At 54.3% G+C, this 19037-nt stretch overlaps 1 long non-coding RNA gene across 1 annotated transcript; it reads right to left on the bottom strand.

The window, feature by feature from the left end:
* Nucleotides 1–10675: 10675 nt before the first annotated feature.
* LOC139045789 (uncharacterized) lies at nucleotides 10676–13254 on the bottom strand. The gene is made up of 3 exons (XR_011504887.1): nucleotides 13099–13254; nucleotides 12811–12854; nucleotides 10676–12456 (listed from the first exon to the last, which is right to left on the bottom strand). It is a non-coding gene; the product is annotated as an uncharacterized lncRNA (long non-coding RNA).
* Between the last annotated feature and the right edge of the window lie 5783 nt (nucleotides 13255–19037).

Here is a 19037-nt window from a genome sequence, read left to right on the forward strand (position 1 = left end):
AATCCTCCGAGTGAAGCAACCTTTAGTAACCTTTTCAGACAACTGCCCCCCACGCCATCCCCACACAGGGAAGCCAGCCCTGCTGACACAGCCAGCCTGGTGGGACTCCCTGTCCTTGTTGCACATGCATCCTTCACGCCCAGCCTTCCCTGGGGCCAGCTCTCGCAGAGGGATGGGCCACCTGGGTATAGCGCTACATTCTTAACACCCAAAAGCACTTATGGGGAGTTCAGTTCTCAGAAGGGCAGCTGGGAAGGGTGCTGTAGGCAATGCGCCTCTGATGTGAGGAGGAGCCAGCCGGAGCGGTCCTATTCAAGGGCACTGTTGGGGGTGGTGGTCTCCTGCAGCAAGCGTCCTGGGGCCACAGTCTGCACTGGTGGAGGTGGGCTCCCATCTCAGATTGATCTGGAAGGGATTCTGTCACCTCCTTCTGCCAGGGCTTGGGACAAAGACAGCCGCTGCTGGAGGGGCTGCTGCAGGGCCAAACTCAAAGCCAGAAGCCAGTCTGCTGAGGCAGGTGGCCAGTGCACCCAGGGCGGGGAAGGAAGGAAACTCACGACAGCTGCTGGCTGGGCTGGCCCAAAGGGCAGCTTGGGGCGCCCACAGGTTCAGGGACTCCAAATGTTGTGCACATGGTGACAGGGGCCTCGCCACAGGAGGGGCCCCTTCCCAGAACCCATGGACTGGATGAGAGCTCAGGGGCCCCCAGGGCGCCAGCAACACTCTGAAGAGGAGGCTTCTGGACAAAACCAGAATAGGGACACATCTCCAAGAAAAGGACTGTCCCCAGTCCCCAGAGTGGAAAGACTGGACCCTGGTGAGCAAGCCCCACCGTCAGGGCTCAGCCATTGCTCTCCATCCTCAGGCTTTGTTCATTGAGGAACAGATATGTCAACTTTGATTGCAGAAGGTGCCTGACAGCCAGCTGTCCTCAACAAATCGTCTCCATAAAGTGCAGCCGCCTCAGGGCTTCTCGGCTCCAAGTGGCCCCCAGGGGCACGGGGTCCATGGAGAGGGGCCACACGAAAGCATCTGAGCTTTCAGTGACTTCCTGTTTTTCCACAGTGAAAGGGGATTCCAGGCCACCCTGTGAAATCACCGTGCGCGGGCAGACAGAGGTCTTGGTGAGGGGCTGGTGTGGAGTAGGATGCCGCGGGAATGCCACCATCGGATGCGTCAGGGTGGGAAGAAACAAAGGCTGACAACTGCAGCACCAGGTGGGTTTGGGGACACAAGACGCCATGGCCAAGATCTGGTGCCTGGGGTGGGCACAGCCGGGTAGTGGCCCCCTCCTGCTTCCCTCAAGCTGTCTTCAGCGGGCTTGTTTCTGGCGGGGCTTGCTACCTTTATGGGCACAGCTGCACGGGAATTTGGGGACCCTGTCCCCCCTCCCCAGGAAGTTCAAATCCCTGTGCCTTCTGTGTCTTCTGTCCTCATGTTGCCCCCTGGAGGAGGGACAGAGGATGGAGCTCGTGGCCACATGGGGACAAGAGCCAGACATTTTGACTGGCCCTCCCCCTCCTCTTCCTGGCCATTGGAATCCCGATTTTGTTCAAAACAGCAGTGTGCCTAGACCCAGGGGATGAATCTTGTGTCACTGATGGTCCTGCACCCCTTTGCCAGATCCTTTCTTTTCCAGACTCCCTTGCAGCTCTAGGTGGCCACTGACCCAGTTCCAGGCAATGAAATAGAAGGGAAAGTGTGGGGAGGGAGTTGGGGACATGTGGGAAAGATTTTGCTTCTTCCTAAAAGGGAGAGGTGTGAAAGGAGAGTTTACAACATCTTCTTCTTTCCTGCTGGAATTCAGATATGATGTCCAGAGCTGCAGCAGCCATCCTGAAACTATGTGGCACCAGGCTAACACTGAGGATGGTGGGCAGAGAGATGGAAAAACTTGGGTCCTTGGTGACCTCATCAAGCTGCTAAACCACCTGAAGCTGCCTATGCCCAGGATCCTTGGTAAATAAGCAATTACTGTACTTGTGGTTTAGCCAGATTCTGATTCTTGCAGCCAAACACCTCAGGGAGGCAATGAAGTGGGACCTGCTCAGTGTGAGGGTATGTAAAGCATCTAGCATGGTGGCTGTCATCACCATTGTGCACGTGTGCATGCGGTTGCTTACTCAGGAGGGCACGTGTGGATGGATGGTGGATGTGAAGCACATGTATTCGTGACCTGTGGGGTCAGAATGTGCTTCAAGTCCAGGTCCTGTGACTTGGCCTGGGCCCTGGGGGCACCCCCCTAACCTTGCCGAGACACAGTTTCCTTAACTAAATGGGGACAATGATGATGATTCACTAAATTGGCAATTACTATGTCAAATCTACGATAACCCAGAGGTAGGGCAAGAGTCCTGGCTCCTCTGGCAGATGGGGAAACTGAGGCTCAGAGAGCCTAAGTGACATGCCCAAGTCATGAGCCAAAAAGTGGTGAGGCTGGGACTTGAGCCAGATTTTCTGCTCCACCACGTGGCCTCCTGGGTGCTGGAGGGCTGCATGTGCATGTGTGTGTGCAGGGGTGTGTGTGCACAGTCACACGGGCCAGTCACATAGGCCCTCCCAGGCTCCCGGGCTGCAGGGGGACCATCCCTGTGCAATGGCTCCCTCTGGTCCCCGGGGGCCCTGGGGCCTCCACAGCAGCGCCTCCTGCTCCTTTCTCCAAAACAACAGCAGCAGCAGCAGCAACAGCCCCCAGGGGATGAACCACCTCCCTCCTGTTTACCGCCTGCCTGACCTCACCCCGCTGAACTGCTCCAGGCTGCCACCAGCAGGTGTGTTTTCCAGGCCCTCAAGGCATCTTCAAGGGCCAGCTTTGGTGCAGCTGCTCCTGAGGAGGGCTCCCCTTTCCTTTGATGCCAAGATCCCAAGACAAGAAGGAGTCCTTCCCAGGCTTCTCTAGCTGGGCCAGCCTGGGGGGCAGAAGTGGGGACATCATGTCAGAGATAAGGAAGGTGGAGGAAGTCAGAAGCTCCCAGAGAGGGTCCCAGGCTCGCCCCACCCTCAGCCTCTTCCTTGTTGGAGCAGATCTTTCAGGTTGCCCTGAAGACAGGGGTCCACTGGGACCTCAAGCTCCAGCCCAGAGGTTGCCCAGTCATGGCAAACATGCCGGGAAAGCCTCCTGTTCTCCCCTTACCCCTAAGGGTGCTTTTCTCCTCCCCTTGCTCCTTGTCCTCACCTCCTCTTCTGAATCTCTGGCGGAAGCAGATTTCCGCCCCCCACCTCCATCTGGAGCTCAGAGCAGTCCCACCTCCTGGGCCCACCTACCCCTCCAGCCCCTGAGCCACCAGCCTTACCTCCATGAGTGTCTCACAATGAACGCACAGTCCTGTTGTCCTCCCCCCAGGGAGTCTTTGATCCAGTTTGGGCTCTGAGCCAAAAAGTCATTAAAAGAAAGTACAGCCAAGGAGAGGAAAAAATTGCTCTTCTGACAGGACAAAGTCAAACAGTGTCACATGCCAGGGCCACTGGCCCTCTCCCAGGAACTCGGGGAGAACTTCCGGGGGGGGGGGCAGTGTTGGGGGGGCCAGGGAGTGAGGCAGAAGAGGGTGGTTATGGCCAGGCCCTTGCAGTCCAGCCAGGGTGCAGAGCCCAGAGCCATTCCTGCTGAGGCCTCGAGCGACGCCCAGCCTCTGGGGGGCGGCCACCTCGCAGGGTTGGGTGACTTGGAGACCCGGCACAGAGCAGGCCCCAGGGAGGAGGGCCTCCTGAGGTCTCTGCTGTTTCCCACAGCTCACAAAGGTGTTGGAGAGGGGACAGCACCAGTCTGAGCCTCTCACAGGACAGGTGCCCAACTGAGGCCTGGGGGGATGACCTTTCCGACGACATGGAGTAGTTGGGACACCTTTGGCTGTTCCCACATTCCCTGTGGTCCCCCTGGCTGTCCCATACCCAGCCTATAGAAGACAACACAGCGGTCAAGAGAGCATCCCTCAAGAGCTCGCCTTGTCAGCCCTGCCGGAGAAGCTGAGGCTCAGAGCGGGAACTCTGACAGCCGGGGCCAGAATACCAGTCTCCTGGTTCTCCCTGCATGGCGCTCTGTGGAACTAAACAGCTGATGCATCCTGGGTGCTTCCCGCCGGTGGGGCCTCATGCTCTCAGCTTTCCATACTTGATCATATTTGGTTCTTAAGACAAACTGAGAAATTAAGGTTTGTTATTACACTCCCATTTACAGATGAGTAAACTGGGAGGGCAAGGGACAGACCCAAGGTCACACAGCTGGCACACAGTGAGTCAGGCCTTGAACCCAAGGCTTCTGACTTCAGTGCCTGTGGCTGTGGCATCCAGAAAAGCTGACCAATCCTGCATTCTCTGCCCCTCCTCAAACCTGGGCCAGGTGGGAAGGGTCGAAGAGCTCTTTCTGTGGCACACCTGGTGCATTGCAGGTGCCCAAAGGCTGTGGCACTGACTCGAGATGCAGGCAGCCTGAGTGGTCCTAGTGACAGGATGCTCTGGCTGAGGCCCCCAGAGAAGAAACGGAAGGGGCTGAGGGAACACATAGAAAGCACTTAAGACAGTATACGACTGTCGTTAGTGTAGTTTAAGAGCAAACTATTAACCTCTATTGTTGTTGTCACTACGGAAAGAGCATCACCCAGAGTTTGGAGCTCCTCTGAGCAGGAGGACAGGTGGGCATGTCTGTGACGATGCAGGGGCCAGTTAGGACAATTTGAAAGGAACAGAAGAGCAGAGAGTGTAGGGGACAGCTCTCTTGGGGAAGACCAGCCAGGGTAGTGGGAGGAGAAGGCATTGGTTGGAGGATGCAGGGGCTGCCGTCAGGAGCGTCTTCCTCCAGGCACCTGGTCCTGGCTGCTCCAGGAGGTGGCAGGGGAAAGGGCCACGGGCGCTGGGCCTGACCCCACCCCGGTCAGCTGAGCATCTGCAGGCAGGTTGAGGGTCCTGAGTCTCCTGCATTCATGGCACTGTCCCTCCCAGCCCTGGCCGCTGGGAGGGGCTGGGGCTCTCTGTGAGAGAGGCAGCTTGGCAAGCTGGTCGCTCACAGCCTCATCAATGGCTGAGTCCCCCTCACGGCCACCTCACAGTCAGTGCTCGACTGGGGACAGGGAGAGCAAGGCTGTTCTTTCCAGAGAACTTAGTGGAAAGAACCTGGTTTCAAATCCAGCCCCAGCTGCTCATCAGCAATGTGACCCCAGATGCGTTTCTTAATCTCTCCGCAGCCTCGGCCTTTTCATCTGTAACAGGGCAGGTGCTGGTCTGCTCGGGCCACCACGACAAAGTACCATAGGCTGGGAGTTTAACAACAGACATTTATTTTCTCACAATTCTGGAGGTAGGACCTTCGAAGTCAAGGGGAGCCGGGTTGGTTTCTTCTGAGGCCTGTCTCCTTGGCTCGTAGGTGGCTGCCTTCTCCCTCTGTCTTCACGTGGTCTTCCCATGTGTGCCTGCGTCCTCATCTCCTTTTCTTGTCTCCCACCTCCACCAGTCACACTAGATCAGGGCACACCCATGTGACCGCATGTAACTTAATCACTTCTTTAAAGGCTCTGTCCCCAAATACAGTCACACACTAAGGTACTGGGGTTAGGACTTCAACATAGGCATCTGGGGACTAATTGAATCTGGAACAGGGCATAACATGAATATCAGCCTCATAGGTTTGGTGTGAGGATTATTAATCATGAGATGGAGCTACTAGCAAGCCTGGGTGCTGTCACCTCTCCAGGGTCTTACATACGGCATATTGATGACCCTCCCAGCCCAGGGGGTGTGCAGGCCTGCACCCCAAGGAAATGGAGGGTGCTGGAGCTCGGTGCCTGGCCCAGGTGGGACCTTGGCTGGGGTGTGGCCTTCCCGAGGCTGACCTAACACTCTAACACAGGCAAGGGCAGGCGTGCACAGTTTTCAAGGCCTGTCCACACTCTCAGCCCCGCAGGCACAGGCACAGGTCAGCTCTAGAGGGGGCAGGATAAGGTGGTGGAGCACTCCACTTCCCAGATGGGGAAACTGAGGCACTGAGAAACGATGCAGGGCCGTAGCAGGGGGCTGAAATGCCCAGGAAGAGGCGGCGCTCAGGGAGAGGCGAGGATGAGGTGGTTACTGCCTGCTCCGCCCCGTGTTCCCGGCAGCCTGGCTCTCAAGAGGTGGGATACAGGAGGTGGGCCTGGCCTGAGCAAGGGAAGGGTCTCCGTGGCCCCAGGCCATGGCCCCTGGCCCAGGCCCCGCCCCGCCAAGCCTCCTCTTCCTGAGCTGGCTGCCAGGACAGGCTGGGCTGCCGAAATCCTTCCTAAAAAGGAATCGGGCTGTGGTGGCCCAGGCTATTTTTAGACAATTGTGTTGAAAAATCCCCAAAGTACGTGTACCATCATGCGTTTTTTTCTGCAGGAAGAAAAAAGAGAGGGAGTAAGTGGACCACCCACCCCATCCACGAGGAGGTGCCCCACATTGTCCTCTCCGTGGAGGGGTGGTGGCCAGGGCCCTGCAGCTGACCAGCCCTGGGGTTTAGGAGTTCTGGGCTTGGGCTGGAGCCAGGGCTCAGCTCAGCCCCCTCCTCAACCTGGGCCTTCAGGGGGTGTAAGGCACACACGATCACCCCACATTACAGAAGGGGAGACTGAGGCCATGCTATCCTTCTCCCCATCCTCAGGCTTCACTTAAAAACCCAGCTTTACTGAGGTAGTTGGCACATAATAAACTACATATATTTAAAGTGTACAATTTGATATGTTTTGACGTATGTATACACCCAGGAAGCCATCACTGCAATGAAGATAGTGAACACGCCCATCATGGTCCAAACTCTCCTTATCCTCTGTGTAACTCCTTCCACCCGCACCTCCCCGCCCCCCCACCAGTACCCCGTGACTCCCGGCAACCACTAGTCTGCTTTCTGTCACTATAGGTTTGTTTGCGTTTTCTAGGGTTTTCTCTGAATGGAAGCACACTGTAGGTTCTCTTCTTTTGACTGGCTTCTTTAGCTCATCAGCATTATTTTGAAATCCACCCAGGTTGCTGGACGTATCCATAGTTCATTCCTTTCTGGCCAGTAATAGCCATTCTGGGGATCTCCCACAATTTGTTTATCCATTCGTCTGTGGATGGACATCTGAGCTGTTTCCAGTTTTTGGCTATTACGAATAAAGCAGCTCTGAGCATTCAGGTACAAGTTTTTGTATGGACAGACACCTCCTTTTCTTTTGGGTAAATACCTAGAAAAGGAATTCCTGGGTATCTCTATAACTGACTTTTTTTTTTAAAGATTTGCCCTGAGTTAACATCTGTTGCCAATCTTCCTCTTTTTTTTTTTCCTTCCCCAAAGCCCCAGTGCATGGTTGTATATCCTAGTTGTAACTCCTTCTAGTTCTTCTAAGTGAGCCACCACCACAGCACGGCAACTGACAAACGGTGGTGTGGTTCCAAGACGGGGAAATGAACCCGCGCTGCCGAAGCTATGAAAGTGCCGAACATTAACCACTAGGCCCTCAGGGCTGGCTCTATGATCAACTTTATAAGAAACTGCCCAACTGTTTTCCAGAGTAGCCGCACCGTTTTACATTCCCACCAGCAATACCTAAGGGCTCCAATTTCTCCACATCCTTGCCAAGACTTGGTATTGTCCATCTTTTTGGTTATAGACTTCCTAGTGGGTGTGAAGTGGTCTTTCATTGTGGTTTTGATCGGCATTTCCCTCATGACTAATGATGTTGAGCATCTTTTCATTTGCTGGTTAGCCCAGATCTCATTGTTTTTTAAAATAGATTTAATTTTGGAATAATTTTAGATTTACTGACAAGCTGCAGAGATAACACAAATACCCATATACCTCTTTTTCAATTTCCTTATACTACCTGGTATGTTTGTGGCCACTAAGGAGCTGACAGTGGTACAATACTGCTGATTAAGCTCCAGGCTTTATTCAGATATTGCTGATTTATAATGCTGATGTCGCTTTCCTCTTCCAGGATCCCATCCTGGAACCCATACCACATTCTATTTAGTGGTCCTGTCTCCATAGGCTCCTCTGGCTAGTGTCAGTTTCTCAGAATTTCCTTGTTTTTATGCTCTTGACAGTTTTTTTTTCCCCAAAGATTGGCACCTGTGCTAACATCTGTTGCCAATCTTTTTTTTTTTTTTTTCCTTCTTCTCCCCAAAGCCCCCGGGTACATAGTTGTATATTCTAGTTGTGAGTGCTTCTGGTTGTCGTATGTGGCATGCCACCTCAGTGTGGCTTGATGAGCGGTGCCATGTCCATGCCCAGGATTTGAACTGGTGAAACCCTGGGCCGCCGAAGCGGAGCACGTGAACTTAATTGCTTGGCCATGGGATCGGCCCCTCTTGACAGTTTTGAGGCGTTTTGGTCACATACTTTATAGAAAGTTCCTCAGTTTGGGTTTTTCTGAAGTTTTCTCAGGCCTAGACTGGGGTTTGTGTGCAGAACACAGAGGGGAAGAGCCTTCCCATCCCACCCTATCAGGGGACACGCTATCCACCTGCCTTTCCGCTGGTGATGTTGACCTTGATCACCTGGCGACGGTGGTGCCCACCAGGTTTCTCCACTGTAACGTTACTGTTTTTCCCCTTTCCAAACTCTGCTCTTCAGATGCGAGACGCTCCGTCCAGCCTGCACGCAAGTGTTTAAGCTCCCCAAGCCTCACTTATTTGAGAATCTTCTATGCCAGGGACTTCATGCTGACACTGCACTCAATCCCCAACCCTACCACCGTCCCTCTGGGCAAGGTCCCAATAATCTCTAAATTTAGCAATGTTTAAAGTCACAAAGGATCAGCGTTCACTTAGTCAAAGCCATTCTTACCCTTTTTCCAGGTGGGGAAACTGAGGCCCAGAGAGGGTGGTGACTCACTTATGATTACAGCACAATCAGAAGAAAGATGGCCTCGGGGCACTGAACCAGGGCAGAGATCTGGAAGCATGTCCCAGCCAGAGTAAACGCTCAGGTCGCATTTATAGGTGGGTGAGGTGGGCATACGTAGAATGAAAGATGAGACTTCCATATGTGATGAGGCTTCTTTGTGGCCAACGTAGACAGCCATGCAGGACCCCTGCCACCTCCCAGTTACCTGCACAATGCTGGGAAGCAGGAATGGGCGATGCCAAAGGGCAGACAACCCCACACTCCACTGCCGTGAGCCTCGAATGCCCCCAGGCTGGCCATATGACAGCAAGGCTGGAGGAAGCCAGATTTGGGATTTCAGCTGGCTACAAAGGACCCCCCAAGGGGTCACTTGGGAACTAGGGGCTCCTTAGTGAGCAGACACAGTCACACCCTCCAGGTGAAAGTGTAAAGTGGTAGGGCAATTTATTAATACATACCAAGGGCACTAAAAATGTTAGTGATTTTTGCTCTGGTTCCTGGATCGGCCATGGATTCAGATGGATCCAGGATGGAATACAGGCTGTGCTCTTTGGTGAGTCACCTGATCACTCCGTGTCTCAATTTTCCCATCTATAAAATGGGGGTGGTGGAGTCGGCCCAGTGGGGTAGTGGTTATGTTTGCACATTCCACTTTGGTGGCCCAGGGTTCACAGGTTCGGATCCTGGGCACGGACATACACACTGCTCATCAAGCCATGTTGTGGCAGCATCCCACATACAAAATCGAGGAATATTGGCACAGATGTTAGCCCAGAGACAATATTCCTCAAGCAAAAAGAGGAAGATTGGTAATAGATGTTAGCTCAGGGCCAATCTTCCTCACCAAAAGAAAACAATTGGAAAAAAAAAGAGGGTGGATGTGAGAAATGCTTTTTTTTTTAATGGTGAAATTAGTGGTGTTAAAGTGTGATTGGATTGGCTAGCAATGTTGTGTGGGCATCTCTAATGTGCCCAGAAGCCTCTACCCTCCAGGAGTATGCCAGGATCTAGTTCTGTGTCCAGAGGCCTTTCGGGATTCTATTGCCTGATCTGACCAGAAGGGAAGCTGAATCCTGAATCCTGAATCCTGCTGTCAGAATCCTGTTGTATCAGCCCCAAGTGGACCTTTCATGGGAGTGCTTCTCAGTGCCTGAGACACCAGAGAGCTAGGACCCCACCCAGCCCAGACCGTGTACCTGCGTTGGTGCCTGCTTGCTGATGGCATGATCTGTCTGCACCTCGCCAGCTGGCAGGGTCAGCCTGCAGAGGAGGAGCCCATAGCCCTCACTGCCACTCATAATTGGCCTTTCTGCAGAGCCGCCAGACAGAATCTAGCAATCTGAACTGCCCTGCTGGGCTCCGGTCAGTTTACAGACCACTCATAGCATCGTGATAAAGGAGATAATCCACAGAAAGTGTGTCCTGTGGTTCCTGCACAAACTAACATTCTTCCTAGAAGTCTATCCTAAGAGAGATAATCAGAGATGCTGGTAACAAATGTGTATGTGAGTGTGCTAACGATGTGGATCCTAGAGTCAGGTGACCTGGGTTTGAATCTTACCACAGAATCACCCAACCTTGGGCAAGTTTCTTCATCTTCTGAAGAAGCCTTCATTCCTCATCTGTACCAGCGTCTGCAATAATAGCATCCATCTCACAGGGTTGTCACGAGGGTTAGATGAGTTAATGCATGTAGATTGCTTAGGACAATGCATAGTAAACGCTCAGTAAATGTGAGCCCGCATTAAATATTCCAGCGCATCTGGTATGCAAATGGGAGAAAACTTAAATGGCTGACAATAAGGGATAGGTAAAATATATACAGTGCATCTATGTGATGGAAGGTTATGCCATCTTTAAAACTGTCTGTAGAGTTTAATGACAAGGGAATATGAAGTGAAAAGGTCTATAAAGTATTATAATATAGTATGATTTCACATCACTAAAAATATACACTCATAGGAAAACGCTGGAAGGCAACAGGCCAAAATTCTGAGAAGGTGAACACTGGATGGAAGAGCGTTTAATTTTGATATTTCTGAAACCAAGTATGGTGGGTGTGGTTGGCAGAATAATGGCCCCCAATGAAGTCCATGTCCTAATCTTTGGAGCCTGTGAATATGTCGCCGTACATGGCAAAAGGAACTTTGCAGACGCGATTAAGTTAAGGATCTTGAGATGGGACATGATCCTGGATTATCCAGTGGGCCCTTAATGTAATCACATGGTCCTTAGCCACGAAAGAGGGAGGCAGGAGGCAGGGTTGGAGAAGGTGTGACAAAGAAGATCGGAGGTCACAGTGATTACTGCTGGCTTTGAAGATGAAGGAAGGGGCCATGAACCAAGGTGCATGGGCCGCCTCTAGAAGCTGGAATAGGCCAAGAACAGATTCTCCCCCAGAGCCATCAGTAGGAAGGCAGCCCTGCTGACACCCTGCTTTTTGCCCCATGAGACCCATTTCAGACTCTGGCTTCCAGAACTCTAGGATACTAAATGTGTGTTGTTTGAAGCCACTAAGCTCGTGGCAATTTGCTAACACAGTAACAGGAAACTAACACAGTGGGTATGTGTTGACAACCACACACACACAAAAGAAAAAACTGCTTATTTTTTTTTTAAAAAGGCAGAGTTGTGGGTGAACTAACTTCATTTCCACATAGGGGATGTGTGCACCTGCCAGTGCAGACAGGAGGCGCCCAGCTTCAAATGTTAAATACAATGAGGCGAAGTGTGTGAAATTTCTTCGTAAAGTTGAAAGCTGGAGAATTCAAAACACTGTTCTGAAAAGTCTCACTGTTTTTGAGCTCTCTTTGGTTCCTTATTTAATTTGATTGTTTTTAAGACCACTGTCGGCTGAACGAAAATATTTGTAAAAATTAGCTTAGCTACCTTTGAACAACCAGATTTAAAAAAGGAAAACCTCAAGAGGATTTAAAGTTGATCACGTATTTTCAGCTTAGAGAATGCTTGTTGCTCTTCACATGCTCAGATCGTCAGATCCCTGGGGTCAGTATGAGGATGGGCCCTGTGTTGGCCCACTGGCCGGGCCCAGGCATCTAGCAGAAAGTGCCACAACCAAAGCTTCTTGGCCATGGTTTGCTCTCAGGAGGTCTGCACATGATCCTTTTTCAGGCAGAGAGCCCCAGACTCCTCCATCACTCCACGGCAGGCACCTTCCTGTCACTCACAGTCACCGCCTCACAGAGGTGTCCCCGGACCACGTGATCTACAGAGACCCTCCATCCATCACTAAAAACTTGCTCCAGGCAGTTCCACCTCTCCAGTCATTCTCTTATTTATTGACACCTGTTTGCTGGCTGCCTCCCCAGGCCCCATCTAGACCGCAAGCTCCGAAGGCTAGGGCCCCTGTGTCTGGCCACACGAGCTGCTCCATCCACGGTAGCTAACAAAGGAAGACAGGCCCAGTTACTGCTGGGATGGGGTTCCACACCAGGCTGGGTGCCCAGGAAGCTTCAGAGGGATTTGTGAGGGCCACCTTCCCAGCAGCTGTATCTTTCCGGTGCTCCCTGGGGGGTAGTGGACTGGGGGGGCGGTGCGCGGGCTGAAGCTCAGGCTGGAATCCCCTCCTTCTTGCCATGGCCTTGGGGAGTGGACCTGTTGGGGTGCTGCACGGGAGGGTAAGGCTGGGCTTTAGCCTGAGAATAAGTATAAACCTACTGGTAGTAAAAGTTATGTTAAAACAGGCCCCACCGACTGAGCACATGTGCGTGCCGAGAGCTGTGCTCGTGTTTTTCACACGCTCTGAGTCTTTGTAGCAACCTCGTTCTGCCCATTTGACAGATGAGGAAGCTGAGACTCTGAGAGGACTAGTGACCTCCCTTAAGGTTCCTCCGAGAGTGAGTGTCCAGGCCCAGATTCAAATTCCGGCCAGCTGGCCCCACAGCCTCAGACCACAAGGCACTGTCTCAGGCAGCTGCAGACATGAGCGGCCCACAGCCCAAAGGCACGGCTGGACTCACCTCCCTCCTCAGGCGGGGCTGGACCCAGGGCCAGACGGCGATCCCTGGGGGCCAAGGAGGCAAAGGTGAGGAGAGGCCACCAGCTACACCCCTGTGAGCCCAGCCCAGGCCCTCCCGTCCTCCTCCACACAGGGAGGGAGTCAGAGCAAATGGAGCGCAGTAGGAATCACTGCCTGGCTTCCAGCTCGGCTGCAAGTAGTTCCGTGTGGGAGGGGAGAAGAGAGCCCAAATGACCCCTCCTGCCCCGCTCCAGGGCCCCTCGGCTGCCCCGGGGCTGCTCACCCCCACCTTGCGCTGGGCAGGGAGGAAGGAAGGATGTCCTTGCAGGGTGTCCTGGGCCCAGGCATCGTACTTCATCAAGGTTATGTTAGCACGCCCAGCAGCTCCGTGAGGGGAAGTGTTCCCCCGCTTTGAGACGGGAGCTGGAGGCCCTTCTCCACCGAGGTGACGTGACCAGGCAGAGCTGGGATTCCAGCCAGAGCTGTGTGATCCACGGCTCAGTGGTCACCAGGAAACCCTATTGTCCTCAGGGGGTCAGGGGTTAGCCAGCAGGGAGGGCCGTGGAGGCTGTGGGCTGCCCAGATGGCCAGCCGGAGCTCTTGGCTCCAGACAGACCTGCAGAAGGTGCCCCACAACCTGACTGCCACCTCCCCGAGGCCAGGCCCACTGAGGGCCTGACCTCAGTTGGAGGCCTGCTGCAGCCTGGCCCCAAGGCCTCACGTGGTGGTCCTGTGGGGTGGTGTCCTCTTCCTGGCACCCCACAACCCCTACCGCTGCCTGCTGACTCAGGTCTCAGCCCAGAGGGCAGACTGGGCAGAGGTGCCTGTCTCCATGGGACCCTGCAGCCCAGAGAGGGACAGAGACTCAGTTGGGTCACCCCCAGGCACGCTTAGAGCTAGAATGGGTCTCTCAGGGTATGGCATTGAGGAGGGGGCCTCAGCCTGGCCCTGAAACCTTCCGGAGGAGCCCATGCCTGTCTGAGACATTCGCAGGATGTCCTTTTCCTGGTCCCATCCGGCCGCAGCGGGGGCGGTGGCAGCAGGAAATGAGTTGACCACGAGTGTGGCAAGAAGGCTGGTGGTGGGAGCGGTGGCAGCTCTGAGGGTCAGCCTTCTGGGGACCAGCCCCTCTGAGTGCGTGTGGGGGTGCTGTGGGGTCCTCGCGGCCCAGCATGGTCCACCCACTGCCCATCTCCCCCGAGACAGGACCTGAGGAAGGTCTCAGCGGCTTGTGGTCGTGTGTGAGGACACTTTGGGAGTAGGCAGGAGGGAAGAGGGAGAGGAAGCAGGGGCGGGCAGGCAGGGAGGGAGAGGTGCAGAGAGAGAAGGGCTGCCTGCAGAGGAGGCCAGCCACCATGCGGTCACCTTGCACATGCCTGAGAGCGCTAGTCACAATTCTACAAGATTGGTGCCCCGAATTGGACAACGTCCACTCTGCTGGCCAGGAGACTATCGGAGAGGGAAGGGCAGGAAGGATACAGGTGCAGATAAGGAAAGAGGGAGCTGAGCAGTGAGGGGCTCCCTGTTGGGGAGGTGAGCCACACTGGGGGGAGGCTGGGGGCGTAGAAGAGGGGGACAGCAGGGCACGGAGGAGCCAGTCCTGCCTTGGAATTCCCTTCTGCTGTCCCCATGCCTTCTGCACGGCTGTGCGGGGGGAGCTGGGGAAGGACTGCTGGGCTGGGCCACGGCTGGGGTCAGGGTGAGAGGCTGCCTGAGGTGCCCAGTAGGGATGGGGTGGAGGGTGCCTGGCTGAGGGCGGGACTTCCTGTGGGCAGATGGGGTGGGGCACCCCAGGATGACTGTGTGACTGCAAAGATCTGAGTGACCATCTGAGGAGTCTGGGGCACATGGTCACAGACACAGGCACACGCATGTCCTGTCTTAGGTCTGAAGACAGGTAAGGGGCACAGGGGATGGGAGGCCTGGTTGCCATGCCTGGCCCTGTCCCCAAGATCCTTCTGCCCTGGGAGGAGCTGGCTGCCTTTAAAGAAGGGCCTCCTCTCTCCTGTCACCTTCTTCCTCCTTCTCTCCCTGGTCCACCGCTGCCCTCCTGGGCTCCTCCCCACCCCACCTTCCTGAGAAGCCAGAGCCTCGGGAGGAGAGACCCCAGGTGCACTGGCAGGAGGGCCCAGCGCTCTGTCTGGAAGAACAGCAGGGCTCCTGTCTGAGGCTGCCCTTCGCCTCCCAGTGTCTCGAGGACATGGCTCCAGCAGCTCCAGGCTGTCCTGCCTCAGCAACTCGCCTCTCTGCAAAGGTGAGCGTGCACAGGGAGTGGCCATCTTAAAAGCACCCCCTGCCCCTGCTCCCCCGGCCATGTTAGTGCCCCTCCGCTGTGACATGCTTGAAGGAGGCATCTCTACTCGCCTCCTTTTCCCACTCTTGAGCCCACTCCAACCTGGCTTTACCCCACAACTCTGTCCAAAGAGCTTGTCTTAGTCAGCTGGGGCAGCCATAAAAAATACCATAGACTGGGGCCTTCAATAAATTTAGAAATTTATTTTCCCACAGTGCTGGAGGCTGGAAGGCCACGATCAAGATTCGGGCTGGTTCGGGTTCTGGTGAGAGCTCTCCTCTCTCGTGTCCATGGTGGCCTCCGGCTGGGGGCTCACATGGCGGAGGCAGCGAGCTCTTGTGTCTCTTCTTATAAGGATACTAATCCTATGGGATCAGGGCCCTATCCTTATGACCTCATTTAACTGTAACTACTTCCTTAGAGGCTCTGTCTCCAAAGGCAGACACACTGGGGGTTAGGGCTTCGACATACGAATCGAGGCAGCACAATTCATCCGTGGCACACCTCTTGTCAAGATCATCACTGACCTCCACAAAACCAAGGGTCAATTCTCGGGCCTGCCCTATTGGACCTCTGGGGCAGTGACCACAGTCAACCACTCTTTCCTCCTGGAAATTCGGTCTTCGCTCAGCTCTGAGACTCCACTCTCCTGCTTCTCCCCCTCCCTCACAGCTGCTCCTTCTCATTCTTTGTTGGTCCTTTTTCGTTTTCCCGACCTGTAGACCTTGCCACGTCCTGGAACTCAGCCCTGATGGTTCCCCCTTTCGTCTCTATTCATTCCTGAGGTGGCCCCATCACAGCCCATGGCTTTCAATCCCACATTCACTGATGCCACCCACAATCACCTCCTCACCAGGGCCTCTCCCTGTGCTCCAGCCCCATGGAGACAGCTGCCTCCAAACGTGGAAGTTCAACCTGCCTAAAAACAAGCTCCTGCTCCCCCCACCACCCCGACCTTGCCAACCTGCTCCTCCCGCAATTTTCCTGTCTCAGTGGCCGACAACTCCACCCCTCCCTAGCTCAGGACAAAACCTTTGCCAACATCCCTGACTTCTCTCTTTCCCTCATAGGCCAGACTTGATATGTGAGCAAATCCTTTCAGCTCCGTGTTCAGAATATTCACAATCCTTCTTGCCACTTTCTCTGCTTCCACTTGGTTTAACCGCCATCGCTGCTCACCTAGAGGACCACAGCAGCCTTCTAACAGTCTCCCAGCTTCCACCCGGTGGTCGGCTAAATAATGCCCCTCCCAGCTGCACAAAGAGGTCCACATACTATTTGCTGTAGCCCGTGAATGTGCTACTTTATATAGCAAAAGGGACTTGGCAGAAGTGATTACATTAAGGACCTTGAGGTGGGGGAAGATTATCTGCATTATTCAGGTGGGCTCAATGGAATCACGAGGTTTTACAAGTGGGAGGCAAGGAGGTCAGAAGGCAGGAGAAGGTGATGTGACAATGGAAGCAGAGGGAGAAAAGGCAATGAGATGTGGGGCTGTGAACCAAAGAATGCAGGCGGCCTCTAGAAGCTGGAAAAGACAAAGAAATGGATTCTCTTCAAGAGCCTCCAGAAGGAACACAGTCCTGCCAATACCTTGATTTAAGACTCCTGACCTCCAACACTGTAAGGGAATAAATGTGTTTCTTTGTTTTTTTGCTTGAGGAAGATTTGCCCTGAGCTAACATCTGTGCCAATCTTCCTCTATTTTTTTTTGTTTTGTGTGAGTCGCTGCCACAGCGTGGTTGATGAGTGGTGTAGGTGTGGGCCCAGGATCCTATCCTGCGAACCCAGGCCACCAAAGCACAGTGCACTGAACTTAACCACTACACCACGGGGCTGGCCCCAATTTGCTTTGATTTAAGCCACTAAGTTTGTGGATGTTTGTTAGAGCAGCCACAGGAAACTAATACACACCCTTAACATGGCCCATGAGGCTCTATGTTATCTGGACCCTGTTACACGTCTCTGATTCATCTTCTTGCTCCTCTCATCCTTTACCACCCTGACTGTTCCCCTCCCACCTCTGAGCCTTTGCATCTGCTGTTCCTGCTGCCTGGGATGGCCTTCCCCCACAGATCCACCTCGTTTGCTCCAGCCAGATGTCACCTTATCAGAGACTTCTCCAACTACCTTCTATAAAATCGTAGCCTAACACTCCCTAGGCCCGTTACCCTGCTGCTTCTTTCTCTGTACATGCATCACCATGTATATATGGCCCGAATTCCATATTATACATTTGTCTATTTCCTTCCTTAAAAACGTGAGCCCCATTCGCACACACTGCTTACCCTTGGTGCCTAGAATGAGCGTCTGGTGTTGCAAGCTCACAACAGATATTTGCTGGATGAATTTTACAGATGGGGACTAAGATCAGGGAGGGGGAATGAATCAAACACAGCGTCTCCCACGTCTCGCTATCCCAAACTGCCTCAGCTGGGCAGCGCTGGGCACCTTTCAAAGGTTCACCCCTCAGGCCTGGGTCTCAACCCCGGTTCTGCCAGGCAGTTTCCACGTGACCCCAGGCAGGTATCTCACCTGCTCAGCTTCTGCTCCCTCGTCTGTTAATCAAGGAGTGAATGATTTCATTCATTCAGCAAGGCCCTTAGTTGGGAACTCGCCCAGCAGGCTAGAGGACTAGGAGGGAGGCTGGAGTGGGGAGAGAGTAGGAAGAAGGACAGGGTGGTCAGGGCCAAGCGCAGGGCCCTGGGAGCAGGGATCCTGGTTCCAGGGGAGAGGTGGAGAGCCATGGAGGGGGTTTAGAGGGAGGAGCCTGACCTCATCCTCACCTGGAAGAAGACACCCAGGGCGTCAGAGGATGCATTGCAGGGAGAGGGGAAAGCAGGAACACTGTCGCGGTCCAGCGAGAGGCGGGGGGAGAGCTGGGGAGAGGGAGATGTGATCTGGGTAGAAATGACACGACGTCCTGGGAGGCAGAATGCAGGGTGGGCGGGCAGGACTGAGGAAGAGGACGGAGGAGTTTAGGAAGAGCTCCCACCTGGGGAACCATGAGGATGACAGTGCTCCCCGCGTTTCTCAGCCCCTTCCAGGCGTACGCAATAGAAACTCTGCTTGCTCTAAGCAAAACGGAAATGTATCAGCTGGTGATGGAAAAGTCTAGAGCCCCAGAACACCACTGGTGATCCCAGGACACAGTCTCTCTATCTCCTCACTCTCTTCTCCTGAGTTGGCATCATTCTCAGGCAGGCCGTCCCACACAGTGCCAAATGGCCACCAGCAGCCCCAGGCTGGCATCCTATCAGGACACAAAACCAACAGAAAGAGGCTTTTTTCTACTATGTCCACATAGTCCCAGAGGGGTCTCTCATTGGCCAACCTTGGGCCACATGCTCAAATCTGAATCAGTCACTGAAATTGGGGGCCGTAGAGCTCTGGCTGGCCAGGCCAGGCCCACGTGGATAGAGAGTGGGGGAGGGGGTTCTCCCGAGGGAGACAGATGCCACGGAGGGGACAGATGGCAGGCAGGCAGACAGGAGCCATTGCCAGCGCCTCTGCACAGGCTGATGAGCACAGGATTTTCTGAGGCAAGGGCCTGGCACAGAGCCAGCCTGGGAGATAGTGGCTGGTACGGTGCCTGCACCATTATCCTGGGGTGGCCCCAGCCTCCTGATCCTGGTCCTGATCAGGTGGGCCTCTCCCTGCACTCCTGCACAGGATGACAGGGCTCGGCCTTGACCCTCCAATTGGGGCAAGCTGCCACCTCCCCGAGCACCTGCCCTTTCCTGCCAGTGTCTCATGTTGCAAATTCCATGATTTATGACTACTCAGAGCCCCAGATACCTCCTGGCAGGGTCAGTGCTGAGGCTGGGGTGCCTACCTGCTCTGCCCACAGTGGGCTCCTGACTGTGATCTCTTCCCAGACCTCAGCTGCCCCCTTGCCTGCCTGCCCAGTGAGTCAGAGAGGTTGTGCCCAGCTT

Source organism: Equus asinus, chromosome 7, assembly GCF_041296235.1.
Source record: "Equus asinus isolate D_3611 breed Donkey chromosome 7, EquAss-T2T_v2, whole genome shotgun sequence".
NCBI classification, from domain to species: Eukaryota; Metazoa; Chordata; class Mammalia; order Perissodactyla; family Equidae; genus Equus; species Equus asinus.